Here is a 14,644-nt window from a genome sequence, read left to right as displayed (position 1 = left end):
AAGATTTAAACACTGTATCATGCACTTTTTCGGTATAGATCAGATATTTTTTCATAAATAATTCCAAGGAAATTTCATAATCTAGCAAAAATGTAACAAAATTAAAATTATATAATTAACAGAAATACACAAAATGAATAAAATCAGCTGTACCGGCATTATAAACTGAATTAATTCACTATCTTCATCTTTCCTGCATTCCTGATGACAGACTGGAAATCCTGATCATGACCGGCAATATGACGCGTGCGTCACTGAATCAAACTAGTCATCCGTGCACATTAAGTTCAGACGAATCAAAATTGGCGTTAAAAAACAAGTTGGTCTGTTGATATTCAATCATTTGGTCAGTCTGATTACTAAGGAGCGGATTCCTATGTAATTAAATATTCTTTTTGGGTGTGATAAAACACAATTAACAAAGTTAAAAATTTCGAACATGAATTTTCAAATTTAAAACCCGAATTTTATTTCACATAAAACACATATTTTCAGAAAAAAATTATGTAAATACATATTTTCAGGAAATCTGTTATAAACACATAAATCTTGGAGTTTTCTTTTATTTAAATAATTTTTTACAAGGACTCTTAAATATTTTAAAACTATATCAATTATATTACTCAGAAGTACGTTATCTTTTTAAGAATTCTTGGTTGCTTCGTGTTTCTAAGAGCTGTGTGGTGTATCCATGATCCATTTTCGTAATAGTACCGCCTCAAGTTCTGAGAACTGCTAGGCAGCATATCAGTGTTATTATTAGAGAATAAATTAACATGGACAAGGAGGAGAGATCTCGCAACACATAATTACGAATGTTTATTGTTCGTGAAGATGATTTCATTCCACGCTTTGTTTGTGAAACACAACAGATAAGAGCTCGGGTATGAATATTATTTAATTTAAACAAATCTCTCGCCTCTCGCTCATGTCTATCAAGTAAGGCAATATATCATGTTGTGATTCCCTGTTATCAGGCTTCTTCAATTGATATCATTCAAGATATACTGAAATATGGTTGTTTAAAAATCAATTTGGCTTTCCTATTAGCAAATCTAAGCTTTTTGTGTGACACTATACAAAACTCGAAACATCCAAAAACCTGTCGTCTGAAACAGGGAGGTGCGTGCCGTGGAAATTAAACTTGACTCGCTATCAGGTTCAGAAGTACAAGTACTAAGGGACAAATTCCAAAATGGGAAAAACAGTGGATATAAAAAAATGTGTAAAATTGCTCAAGTATTGGAGGCTGTGCCTATAGGTGAAATTGACGGTGTTTGTGTTTGTGACATTTCTGTCTTTAAATATGCATGTCTGACGTCCTGTGATGTGGAAAGATCATTTTCACAGTATAAGTCGTTGTTCAGAGATAATCGGCATGCATTTGTGATGGAGAATTTGGAGATGATCTTTGTTGTTCACTGCAATTCTCGGCCAACTACTAGCACTCAAGTGTGGTTGGTGAGTACCTAGTAACATTTTTTTTTCAAGCTAAGTAAGGTATTTTTGTCATATTTAAAAATATATATATATTTTTATTTTTAGCAAATATTTTCATACTTTTTAGCACATAAAAAATAAGTATATTTAAATTTTTTAGCACATAAAAATCCGCTCCCTAGTGATCTCGTCCAGATATTCATCAGAACAGATATTATTTATGCACAATACTTCTATAGAAACAGAGCCATTAGGGACAACAAGAAAATATTTCGTAGGAAACTAAAATTTCCATGTCCAACAAGGTCATGATATACAAGATTGTAAATAAACTGTAAGTACCAGATCTGGTTTAGACAAGAAAATGAAACGATGTAAGGTGCTAACATAAGAGAAATTGGAGCTAGAATGGAGCATTAACCAAAAATTCCTTAATAAGATTAAAACGGAGTTTCTCAATTACAGTGAAACCTGTTCAAGATGGAGTGACATGGTCCTAATTTTTTTTCCGTTGTGGACAGGTTTCCGTATTATTCAGGTGTGACATTAAAATGGAATATTTTGTCATTCATATACATGAAAAACAAAATGGCATGCCGCATACTGCAAGAAGTACAAAATATTCCGTTTAACACTCGACCATTAAATCAGCTTTCTGTCGCTTATTACGTTGGCGAATCATTTTGTTAAAATCTCATTTTCTGTATAAATATTATCGTAACTCACTCATTAGTCATTAAGCATTACTAAAGTATACTAATCTCATTCTATTTAATATCTAACACTATACTCTAATACTGTACTGCATATCACTGCACATTATTAATTAATTGGACTAGGAGCCATCTATCAGAAGCCTTGAATTCTGGTTTATTTAATTTCTTTCCCAGTTCAATAGCTTGCTTTGCAGAATAGATCCAGAAATTGGCATGCTCTTTGAAAGGTCATGAAGAACCCACTCCCACAACAGTTCATTTATTTCCACATAAACAGTTGCTTTCTGGTTCCTTCTATGTCACCAATATTGGCCGCACGTCACTCACTCATTATGATCTTTATTTTTTAAAGTGTCACACCTGAATTTTCCACAACTGTACTTCAATATTATTTCACATAGACTTTGTTTCTAATTTTCCTTTATCTCGATAACTTTTACTTCATCACTTAATGTTAATGCCACATTTTATGCAACTTTTTTTTTTACCTGAAAATCACTACACTTGCGCTCTGTTTAGCTACGACAGTATGCGGGTATGAAGCATTGAAAATCTTTGAAGGGACTCGTCTGCCTACTGAACAGGGTAATAAAATTTATGACCAACAGGCCAACACACCCTCGTACCCTCTAGAATTTTGCAAAGAAAACTTGTTTTTATCTTAGTGACCTACATATTTCGTATATTCCTTGAAATTACACGCGGTTTCAAAATATAGTTACAAAATATAGTATGTGTCCAAAATATTGTTTCCGTTTTGAACAGCAGTAGACAGTTTCCGTTTCCGCGTTGGACAGTTTCAGTTTTATTCAGGAAAAATTACACATAATACATACAAATTTTTCCGGGACCAATAAACTGTTCCGAAATAGACAGGATTCCGGATTGTTCAGGTTCCGATTTGAACAGGTTTCGCTGTATCTGCAAAAGATTCAAAGCAATTCCCTGACCTCAAACTTGACAGAATCTAAAGGCTTCATCTGCAGCACCTCAACAACCATGCCAGCAGAATGGGGTGTTATAACTCATGCTTCTGTCCGTGCACAGTAGAGTGTTTTTTAAGACCTTCATTTCCTTTGAACATTCACACTCTCATACAGATAGGTTCTGGAGCAGTGAATTCCAACAATTTGTGATATGAAAATGTGGAAGTATTGTGTATTCAGTGCTAAACTGATATTAGTGTATTGGGCTAATTCTTCCGGGAGATTTGGACTTCCTTTTCCTTCAGTTGATTGAAGAACACAATTTTTTTTTCTTTTAACGATGATCATTTCGAAGAGATATGGGAGTGTTTTGGGAGACGAAATTATTAGCAAGAAAATGTATCCCTTTTCTCTTCCAGTCTCACCACCTATAGGCTACACTTTAGAAGAACTGAAAAATAATACTACTATGGGAGAAATTTCTCTTCATGTAAATTCGAACTTTATAACACGTTCAGTTATCCCTAGATTCTGGTAGATAACTTTTCCAACAGCTGTTATGGAATGTGTAAGTACAGTGAAACCTGTCTAAAGTGGCCATCTGAAGTTACCTTGTAAAATGGCCGTTTTATCAGGTGGCCGCTTGATTAAGGTTGCGTTTTTTTATGAATTAGCATGAAAATACTGAATTTCACTGACTTTTTAGGACTGTGCGCGTACAACAGTCACGCATATTAATGTCAGCCTGTTCCATTCTTGCAACTAGCCGTTTCAAAACTCGCTTGCGGTACCTCAGTTTAAATGACTGGATAATATCTCGATCAAGGGGCTGGAGGTGTGATGTATTTGGGGGAAGAAACACCAATTTCACGGATCACATTGCGATTTTGGCGTTTAATCTTAGAATTGAAATCGCATAGCTAATTCTCAAACAATGATGATGTCATCCAAGCTTTATTGTTGGCAGTCCACTTCATCTCCAGTAAGCCCACGTCAACATTTTTCAAACATCTCGGTTTCAATGATTTCCCTATCATTAAGAGTGATTCTTTTTCTCCTGCAGCATTAAAACAAAAGAGCAGGGTTATTCTGTCTTTTGCCAAGTTCCCCCCTTTACACTCTTTTTTTCTTAAAACTTAAGTTTTGTTAGGGAGGGCCCTGAAAAAAAAAAAAAAAAAAAAAAAACCTGTTTCGTCAACACTGTAAATGTCTCTGAATTCATATTCCACAAGAATTGAAGGCAGTCTATTTTTTCCATTCTTCAATAACATTGGTTGCAATGTCACCTCCTTCACTAAACACAGAACGAAATGCAATGTTATGCCGTTTTCTAAAGCACTCTAACCACTATTACTAGCAACAAAATTTCTTACATTGAGTTCTTTGGCAATTTCAAGAGCTTTCTCTTGAACCATAAGCCCACTTATTGGCAATTTCTTCGCCCTCGCACACTTGAACTATTCGTAAACGAAATCATTCACATTACTAAACACAGATTCTCTCTTCCCCCCATTCTTTTAATATTTCATCTTTATTCTTAATTATACCTTTTATTTGTGTCCTTCCACATTTGAATATTTCCGCAATTTTTCTCGCAGATGTTCCCTTTACACATTCTTCAATCATTTTTCGTCTTACCTCTAAACTGAACACCACTATAAATTTATTGTTAGACATGATTTCTCTCTCAAACTAACTTCACAATCCCTCTGAATCAAGAGAATGAAAAGAAGAAAAATTCGTAAAAGCTGGTCCATATAGCCTAGAGAAAGATAGAAAGAGGAGAAAAAAATCGAATGGTTAACTATATAAAACATACTGTAACATTTTCGATAGAAAAAGTCCGTGTTTCAATCCTTAAAAAACGAATAAGAATTTATAGCTGTGCAGGGTCGGAGTGGAAAGTGACAAAAGAGTCATAAAACAGTAACCAACTAACCCCAAGATATGGAGGGTGTACTGCTGTACACTTAGCTATTGCTTCCTGTCCTCTAACCATCGAAAAAATAGGTCAGACAATGACCGTTATAGTCAGGTTCCAATCCAAATAGACCCCGGCCACTGGCCGGCGCATGAGGTGGCCGCTAAATAAAGAGAGAATTTGTATTGATCTTATGGAAAGTCCAATTGGTTCCAGAGAAAATTGGCCTTTTGGCCAGGTGGCCGTTTAAATGAAGTGACTGCAAAGGCAGGTTTCACTGTACTGTATTAATACAAGTCCAACCTTGCCTGCTTCTTCATCTTTTGATAGGCACTGCTAGTATGTGTTGGTTTCCTGTGCTGTTTAAAAGTATTGCTGTAGTACATACTGTATTATTGAATAATTAGACTCTACAGTGTACGCACTATTTTATAAAATAATCATACTTTAACTAGGATAACAGAGAGGGTTTAGAATTGAACGGGTTACATCAGCTCCTTGTTTATGCAGATGATGTGACTATATTAGGAGAAAATCCACAAACTATTAAGGAAAACACAGGAATTTTACTTGAAGCGAGTAAAGAGATAGGTTTGGAAGTAAATCCCGAAAAGACAAAGAATATGATTATGTCTCGTGACCAGAATATTGTACGAAATGGAAATATAAAAATTGGAAGTTTAATTAATGTTGCACAGGATAGGGACCGAAGGCGGGCTTATGTGAGGGTGGCAATGAACCTGCAGGTTCCTTAAAAGCCATCTGTAAGTAGGTAAGTTGCTGCAAGATATTTTAATTTTTCCACCTTTTCAAAGGATAAATCCCCAATTTTTATATTTCTATTTCGTACTATGTTCTAGTCATGAAACAATATACTTTGTCTTTTCGGGGTTTACTTCCAAACCTATATTTTTACTTCCTTCAAGTAAAATTCCCTTGTTTTCCCTAAAAGTTTGTAGATTTTCTCCTAACATATTCACGTCATCTGCATAAACAAGCAGCTGATGTAACCCGTTCAATTCCAAACCCTCTGTTATCCTGGACTTTCTTAATGGCATTATTCTAAAGCAAAGTTAAAAAGTGAAGGTGATAGTGCATCTCCTTGCTTTAGCCAGTAGTGAATTGAAAAAGCGTCAAAACCGGACTATACAGACTCTGCTGTATATTTCACTGAGACACATTTTAATTACAATCGAACTAGTTTCTTGGGAATATCAAATTGAATATTACCGTATATAAAATTTCTCTCTTAACCGAGTAATATGCCTTTTTGAAATCTATGAGTAACTGACATACTGTGGCCTTATACTCTCATCTTTTCTCCACAGTCACTTTTGACCCTTATTTTGGGCGTGAAATTTGCGTTGGCACTCCCCAGATATCTAGGACCCAAGAATGTAAGTACATTTGTAATTTAACGTAGTAACACTATTTACTTAGTTTCTTCAAGCATTTTATATTTAAAATATACACACAAGATGCTAGCGTATAGCCTATTATAGTATGTGGAATAGCTCACCACATGGAATTCTGAAGCTAGGCCTACTCTTTTGAAGGAGGCCTTAATGGGACACAGACGGCTAATTCATTCGTTCGTTTGTTCATTCATTCATTCATTCACTAGTCTAAGGTACACTCCTGGCAGCTTAAAGATACATCCATCCACATGTTTTTTAAAGAGAAATCAGTTTGTTCATAGCCCTAGGTTAGTGATTTCAGATAGAAGTAAGCTTGAATACCTCATTATACAGAATAAACACCAAAGCTATGAGATAATAAATGGAAATTCCAGTAAACTATAAAAATACTAACAAAATAATTACATAGCAGGTGGTAAAGCAAAGTTCAGACTTTTCTATAGCACGCGACACTGAAACTTCCAACTTGTTTTTTTCTAAGTGCTACTTTGCGGAAATTTGTGGCAGGTTAGGTTAGGTTAGGTTAGGTTATATTAGTTTAGACTTTCGGTATGCCTTGCATATACAAAGCGGGGAAAATTTCAATATACGGATACCTCACTGACAACAATTATCTTAAAATATTGCCAATAATTTATTTTGTGTGCACAAGGTTGGAATTTTGGAAAGAGGGAAAGGAAGGTAGCCTATTCGTGTTCTGAAATTTATCCTCTATATGAATTCTTCACGTTCCAAACTAAAATACGGTACCTTCCCTCTGAAAATCAGATTTTTCCACTTTTTTCGTCAAAAAATCCTTCAATGTCGCGTGCTATAGAAAACCCCAAAGCTCATAAAAGGCAGAAAAGTGTAAAAAGAAAACCCCCAAATTACATCCACATACAAACACACTTATGTAGCGTAGGGTCTATGTCAAAGTTAAATTAATGTAGACCTACAATATGTTGCCTTGACTGATCTTCAGAATATTAAAATGACGTTTGAATTAGTCTAAAAGTTCAAAGTAGCCTGCCTAGTTAACTAAAGTTACAACACATTAATATAGGCTATGTCGAACTTCCAGCAATTAAAGAATACAGTAATTTGTACGGGTAAGTTACTTCATTATAACATAGCTAATGTTCGTAATAATCACGAGTACAGAACTATCGAATAAAGAATACGAATATTGTACCATCAAGTGTCTCTTTTATGTAGGCTACTATTAAGAAACAAACAATAGGATAACCATAAGTTAACAAATCCAAATAGACTCAGAAATACTAATGCACAAGTAAATCTACTTCAAAATCTCCATGTCCACGTCAAATTTAACAAATTACTGCGTACACTCTAAGTTTGTAGCTCGAGTCTACAACTTATTATGATTACACGCAACGCGTAACTTTTCAAACAACAATTTCAAAAAAACAATTTTTAAAAATTAATTCCTAAAGGAAACTAACAAAATACTCACATTACAGGTGGTTATTACTTCTAGAAGTCTAGATGCGAATAATGATGAAATCCTAAACTGTATGCATTCACTCTGTGACATTTCAATTGATAAACAAATACATAATTCACTATAAGAATTGGAAAAGAAGACTAATAAGCATCTTCATATAATATTCGCACAACAGAAACAAAACAGTTCAATTAGATTCGGTAACAGAAATATAACACGACAAAGTCGTTCTTTGATGTTAAAATCCTCATCTCCCATCACATTAATAGAAAGATGATATGCCTCATACTGTAGTGTCATCTTGCAGAAGCCGCAAGCAGTTATTCGTTTATAGCTGCACATCGATACGAAATACTTCTCACATGACAAACTAAACTTTGATCCTCTAACATTTTAATACAGTATTTAAAACTATATAACTGTAATTTCAGGTTACAATACGTTTCAAGCAGAACTTGTCAAATTAATATTTGAAATTACCTCACTGTTACTTGGAATTACACAACAGCTGTCAAAATCTGTATTACAGCCCTATCTAGTGTTACTTTCCTGAACTGAACTCAAAGAAATGATTAATAACATGCGATCCTTCTTCGATGCGATCCAGCGGGCGGTGATATGCGCACATCAGCCCTTTGTGGTTCGGCTGGGGGGGTGGGGGGGGTTTCTAACTCGTTGGTTGGGATACCATCATCCTGGAAAGCTGAAGATGAATAACCGCAGTAGGGTGACAAAAGGAATAACCGCAACGAAAAATGGACAACTGACAGGATATAGAGAGACTGTGACTTTAATCTTATTGCATCACAAGATAAATATTACAAAACAGCAAATCTTCTTTAGGCATATCAAAATAACTGTAAATCCTATTATTATGTCTAATGGCTGATACTTGATTTTCTGTCATTTACCATATGAAACCAGTTGTGTATAGACCAATTTACTGGCATTTCCCAGGGTGCGCCGATCGCGGTTATTTAGTAAGTCTATGGCGTCAATAGGAAGCTGGTCATTTCCTTAACACATGGACCATAATCACTTCAGATATATCGCGGTTCACCTATAACGCGGGGGTAAAGTATGTCCCCCAACAACTGCGCTATATCGGGCGTTTACTGTAAGGAAGAGGAGGGGAGAGAAGGAAAGGGAAGGGGAAGTCAGGGAACTTGAACATAGCAACTTTATCATCGTCCTCGTCTGCATCACCACCACCAATATCAATTGCTATTGACAGAACAGAAGCAAAGACGTTATATAGTATACTAGACTCACACAGAGCGCTGGTGTGCTGTCCAAAATTGAAATCTGTCTGCGCATGTTTACGCCGCCATGCTACTGGTAGAAAATAGAGCGGTAAACACGATTGTCATACTTGTCCTTTGTTTTGTCTCGGGTGTTTTTAGTGAACAGTGTGAAAGTAATGGCAATAGAATTTTGAAAGATGATATATTATCGCCGCGGACTCATGCTTAACATGCCGGCATCATACAATAACGTGCGGTGTGCTTTTAAAACATAATTTTGCCGACCGATTGTTGCTCTCTAGGTTTCACTCTAAGCGTCACTTTGTCACGTCTACTTCCTCGATAAGAATAAGCACTATTTTGTTATATTGTTAAATGGCTATTATTATTATTATTATTATTATTATTATTATTATTATTTCATATACGAGTACGTTGGCTTTCTTAACTCTTAATAATAACTCTTTAATAATAATTTTTAATCACATACCTTAATGTTCGTCCTCAGCACAAGACATTGCATCCTCGTTTTTAATTCACATGGATTAGACAAGTAAGTGTCATTTACAAATGGAAGCAGCTTATTGGTTGCATTATTGAAATTGAGGCGAGTGATTGGAGCGGCGACACAAGAAATTTAAAACAATAATACAATTAAATTTCAAAGACCTGCCGAATGTTATGCATGAGGCCGCTCAAAGACCTGCTGAATGTTAACCATGAGAGCGCGGAGATAATACCATCCCTGTTTAATTTTCCAAGCTACTTGCAAAAGGTACGATATAATATTATCTCTGTTGTTACAATATCAATATCATTAAAAATCAATCAGTAGTTTACGACAATAAAAAATACTTAATTGTTAGTACAGATATATCAGACTGTAGACAAATCCCACTCAGTGAATTGCTGTATTTAGACTTCCACATCAAATGTTAAAACATTAGTGGAAAGATAACTTTTTGTTTTTATTATGTAAATGAATTTATCTGCAAGATAATAAACTTTCATTCAAGATCCATATATGGATAAATAAATATACAGCTAATAAATAAATAGCTAAGCCTTCTTTGTGAACTTATGATTCAGAGTTCACCTATAAATAACTCTATTACATTTTGCCGGATATATTTTATTAACAAAAGCAAGGAATGGAATCTTATTGATATTACATATGTGCGTAAAAATTATGTACCATCACTCCGCAAGCAATGATAATATATCTATTTTATTTATTTAAAATAACAATACAATATGTAAAAAAATCCACACACAAAAAAGTAGGCCTATGTGGTTTTTTTATCTTGCATAAAGTGATTGTTTAGTTTTTAGGTCTTCACGTTACCTATTGTTTGCAATGTATTAGGTACCGGTACGTTTTATAATTGATAGCATTCCGTTTATTAAATTGAAGAATGAATTCAATGTAATTTGGCTACCTTCGCACATTATATTTTGCCAGATTACCTATGTCCTGTGGTCTAGAAGTACCGGTAATATAATTTTCGATTCTCTAAAACTTAACAACAGGTCTATACTGATAATCACACATTTATTTCACTTAAGAATTTGATTATAATGAGAACTTGTGTAATCAAAGTGCATACATTTATGTCTTGTCACCTAAGAGTAATGTATGTTAATATAATTTTCGATTCTCTGAAACCTAACAATATGCTGATTAACGTAAAATTATACAATCTATAATGTGTATTTTGTAGGCCTATTAATGGATGTATGAGTATGTTTTCTACAAATTGCTGCGTACGTATTTTCTTTTCTTTAATGTTCTAACGCATATCAACGAAACTTTGAATATGTTTATTTCGTCCTAATTTTACGTTAAACGTCGAAAATGGCCATAATCTGTCAATTTTATATCATCACAGCGTTAAACTGCGTGATTTACGTTCTGCTATTATGCGTCTGCTCTCCAACATCATGGCGGCAAGCGCAGCGTTCAATTTGCCCCGGTTTCCTCGTTTCGCGCAGCCGAGACTGTAGGGGCTTGAACAGAAGAAAGTTTAATTATGTTAGTTAATGTATCCCATACAAAAATGAATATATCTGTAATAAAATAAAAAAAATTCAATTATTGGTTAAGAATCATCATATGATTTCTTCATGGTCAGCCTCACCTCCCTCTGCCTCATCACCACTACCATCATCATAGTTACAAATGGACCTTAAAACACAAAAAGACAGAAACGAAACTGAAATTCTACGAATTTATGGCAATATCCAAATTCTTGGAGAGAAAAAAAAAACCTTTGATGATTTCCAATGACCCAGATGTTGGTAGTTACAGTACACTACTTCCCTTCTTGTTTCCCAATACAGACTAATTATTCTTCTGTATTTTGTCTGTCTTTACTCAGGGCACTACAATGAAGTACGGTAAGTGTTCTGTATTCATTACAGCATCTGTGTTGCACAATATAAAAGTATATTTAATGAAGATGGAGCAGCCATATTACAACATCGTAATAAAAATCATTTAAACAATTAAAGTTAAAAGCTTTAAAGAAAAGCATATGTTTTGAAAGCGGTAACCATAAATGAACTAAAATTATTGGTATCCTAACTAAAAATGCTATACCGGTAATTATACACAAATAAAATAAATTATTAATATAAAAATTAAACGAAAATATGGTACTGTACTACGAACTCAAATGAAGATAAAAGAAAGAAAAGAGAGCTTAAAATAAAAAAATATAGAATTAATATCACTACCTAAAAAAATAATAAAAAATAACTTTCTCATAAACAAGATACTAGCACAGTCTAGTATATAGTCGCGAAGCTCAATACATAGTAAATATGCAAACATTAGATAGTTGCTCACCACTAGGATCGCTAATATCGCCTAATTACAGGCAATGCAAAATAGTACCGTCACAGTCTATTGTTTCTAGCACCCTCAAAACTCAAGCTTCGTGACTGTATATAGTAGACTGTGATACTAGCATATTCAGCTAAAAAAATTAACGCAAAAACCACCACTTCTATATTCAACATTAAAACCAAAACATTTAAATTATATAATTTTTAGAAATATTGCAGGCTACACAATTCTGGATATGGAAGAAAATGAAGATAAAGTATTGTCAAGGAAATTTCAAAGGGAAGTGGAATGCGGAGAGGAGTATAAGGATGCCCTTTATCACGTGCCCTGTTCAACATGTACTTGGAGGATTTGGCGAAGAGCGGGGGAGGGATGTTAGTAGGAGAAAGAAGAATCAAGTGTGTAAGATTTGCTGTGCCATTGTTAGCAGAAGAGGAGATGATACATGACAGCTGTGAGCAGTATGGGATGAAGATAAATGCACACAAGACGAAGACTATGGTTATAGGAAGAAAATTAAAGAAGATAAACTTGAAAATTCGAAATGAGGCAGTTGAGCAAGTGCCCAGCTTCAAATAATTGGATGTACTATTAGTAGTAACATGAGGTGCTGCCAGGAAGTCAAACAGAAGATAGCAAAGGTAAGGAAGCTTTAAATAAAAAAGAAAAATCTTTTGTGGACATCTGAAAAAAAGAAGACATTAGTGAAGTGTGGCATTGTATGGGTTAGAAACATGGACATTACAACAAAGTGAAGAAAAACGACTAGAAGCATTTGAAATGTGGATAAAGAGAAGAATAAAGCATGTCAAATGGACAGAGTAAAGCCCGGTTCAGACGGTGCGTTTTTCTGTGATGGATTCCAAGGTGGCTGCGCGGATGGGTAGCCTGTGTGGTCATTCACCGGAAGTAATGCGTTCTGGTGGCTCCGTGGATGGCATCTTGCTGGATTTCGAGGGTAGGTTCCTTGCTATTTTTCGTGATGGTGTGCAGCGTTGCTTACGAGATTATACAAGCTGGCGCATAGAGCTTGAAAAACGAGTCTGAAGTGGTTCCCTCGTAATGCCAATTCCGCCGCTCGGAGCGCTGTTCTGCCCTATATATTCATAGCAGAACACTTAAAAGACATTGACATTTGGGACATTTAAAGGACTCACCATTGCTTATTAAATGCTTCGTACAATATTTTATGGACAATAGACGTAATTTGCAAACTTCTACTCCTCAATTATATTACAAAAGGCTGTCATTCTTGATATTAAAACATATTACATATAAACTGAGGGACTGTCTGCTCTGTACTTCAGTTCATACACCAAACATTTCCGGAAATAAATTAACTTGACATCTTACATATACGCACTATAGCCTACCCTTTTCACCTAATATTATTAATATTGTTATTAAATAAGATATTGCAACTAATTAAGGTACTGCATTATCTTTAATTTCCTTGAATTCATAATTACGCATTTGCAAGAAGGCCTAACTTTTCCCTCTCTTTTTAAAAAAAATACGGACGTCACAATAACTGAGAAGTATAATTATTGCGCGATTTTTTCTTGCAGTGGTGAAAACATTTCTATAGGCCTACTGATTAATCTATTGAGCATAGTAATAGTAAACGCTGTAGTATTTTAGTGCGTGTACGCCTACTTAGCTCTTGTAAAACGAAATTTTCACTTTCACTTTCAACGGAACACTCACTTATATTCAGTTCTTGTAATCTTGCAGTAAATTATCCATTTGTGATCATCTTTCGAATATAACCTCTCATTGAAACGACCACTTAAAATCATGAGCTAGAATTTATTATTTTAAAAACATTTCCACGCACATACTATTATAATTGTTATGAACCACAATACAAAAGACAACACTGTGAAACTGGATTAATTTACCACGATCAACATCAATACCGGTAGTATAAAATCACATATAGGCCTAGGCTATATTCTTTCATTACTTTATGGTATTAATTAGAAGAACAAACTTCAAATAACACTGTAATATGCTTGGCATATTTATAATATTCGTACTCAATCAGTAATGCACAATTAATCGAACTATTTTCACGATGCACAATGCTTTGTAATGGTACCATTCAACATTTCATAGGGCAGAGAGGCGAACCTAGCGGCAGAAATTGTCATGACTCACAGAGACCTACTCTCGATCGTGCTATGCGCCAGCTTGTGTAATCCCGTAAGCAACGGTGTGCAGGCTGGAAACCAAAGATGATCATATAATATCACCACTGAAACCATGTCGCCATGTTCGTTGTTTTCCAACTAAACCTGTTTTTTCTATATTCTTTAGTTTCTAAGAAACAACAATTAAATATCGGACTTTAGCTGTTTTGCACTTATGGCTTAATTACTTTATTACGACATTTACTACTGTTAATGTAGGACTTTAGTTGTCTTCCACTCACGGTTTAGTTTCTTTCTGACCATGAGTGTTGACAACAGATGAAGCAGCAGATGATTTTGCAATTTGAACTGTGAAAAGCGCCAGCTCCGTGTGAACAACTACCATCACCGTAGGCAACACGGGAGCCAGCCAGTCAGCATGCAGGCTACCCATCCGCGCAGCCACCTTGGAATCCATCACAGAAACACGCACCGTCTGAACCAGGCTTAAGAAATAAAGCTTTGCTAGAAAGAGTGGGTGAAGAAAGAATA

The 14,644-nt window shown here is 35.0% G+C and overlaps 1 protein-coding gene across 1 annotated transcript in view; it reads right to left on the bottom strand.

Annotated features, from left to right (window-relative positions):
* Positions 1–8,407, bottom strand: part of LOC138709638 (facilitated trehalose transporter Tret1-2 homolog) — a 614,214-nt gene extending 605,807 nt beyond the window's left edge. The window contains exon 1 of the mRNA XM_069840549.1: positions 7,878–8,407. The gene's annotated coding sequence lies outside the window, so the exon portion shown is untranslated. The remainder of the gene's footprint in view (positions 1–7,877) is intronic.
* Positions 8,408–14,644: the final 6,237 nt, after the last annotated feature.

Source organism: Periplaneta americana, chromosome 11 (assembly GCF_040183065.1).
Source record: "Periplaneta americana isolate PAMFEO1 chromosome 11, P.americana_PAMFEO1_priV1, whole genome shotgun sequence".
Lineage (NCBI taxonomy): Eukaryota > Metazoa > Arthropoda > Insecta > Blattodea > Blattidae > Periplaneta > Periplaneta americana.
This window is presented reverse-complemented; position numbering and strand designations above follow the sequence as displayed.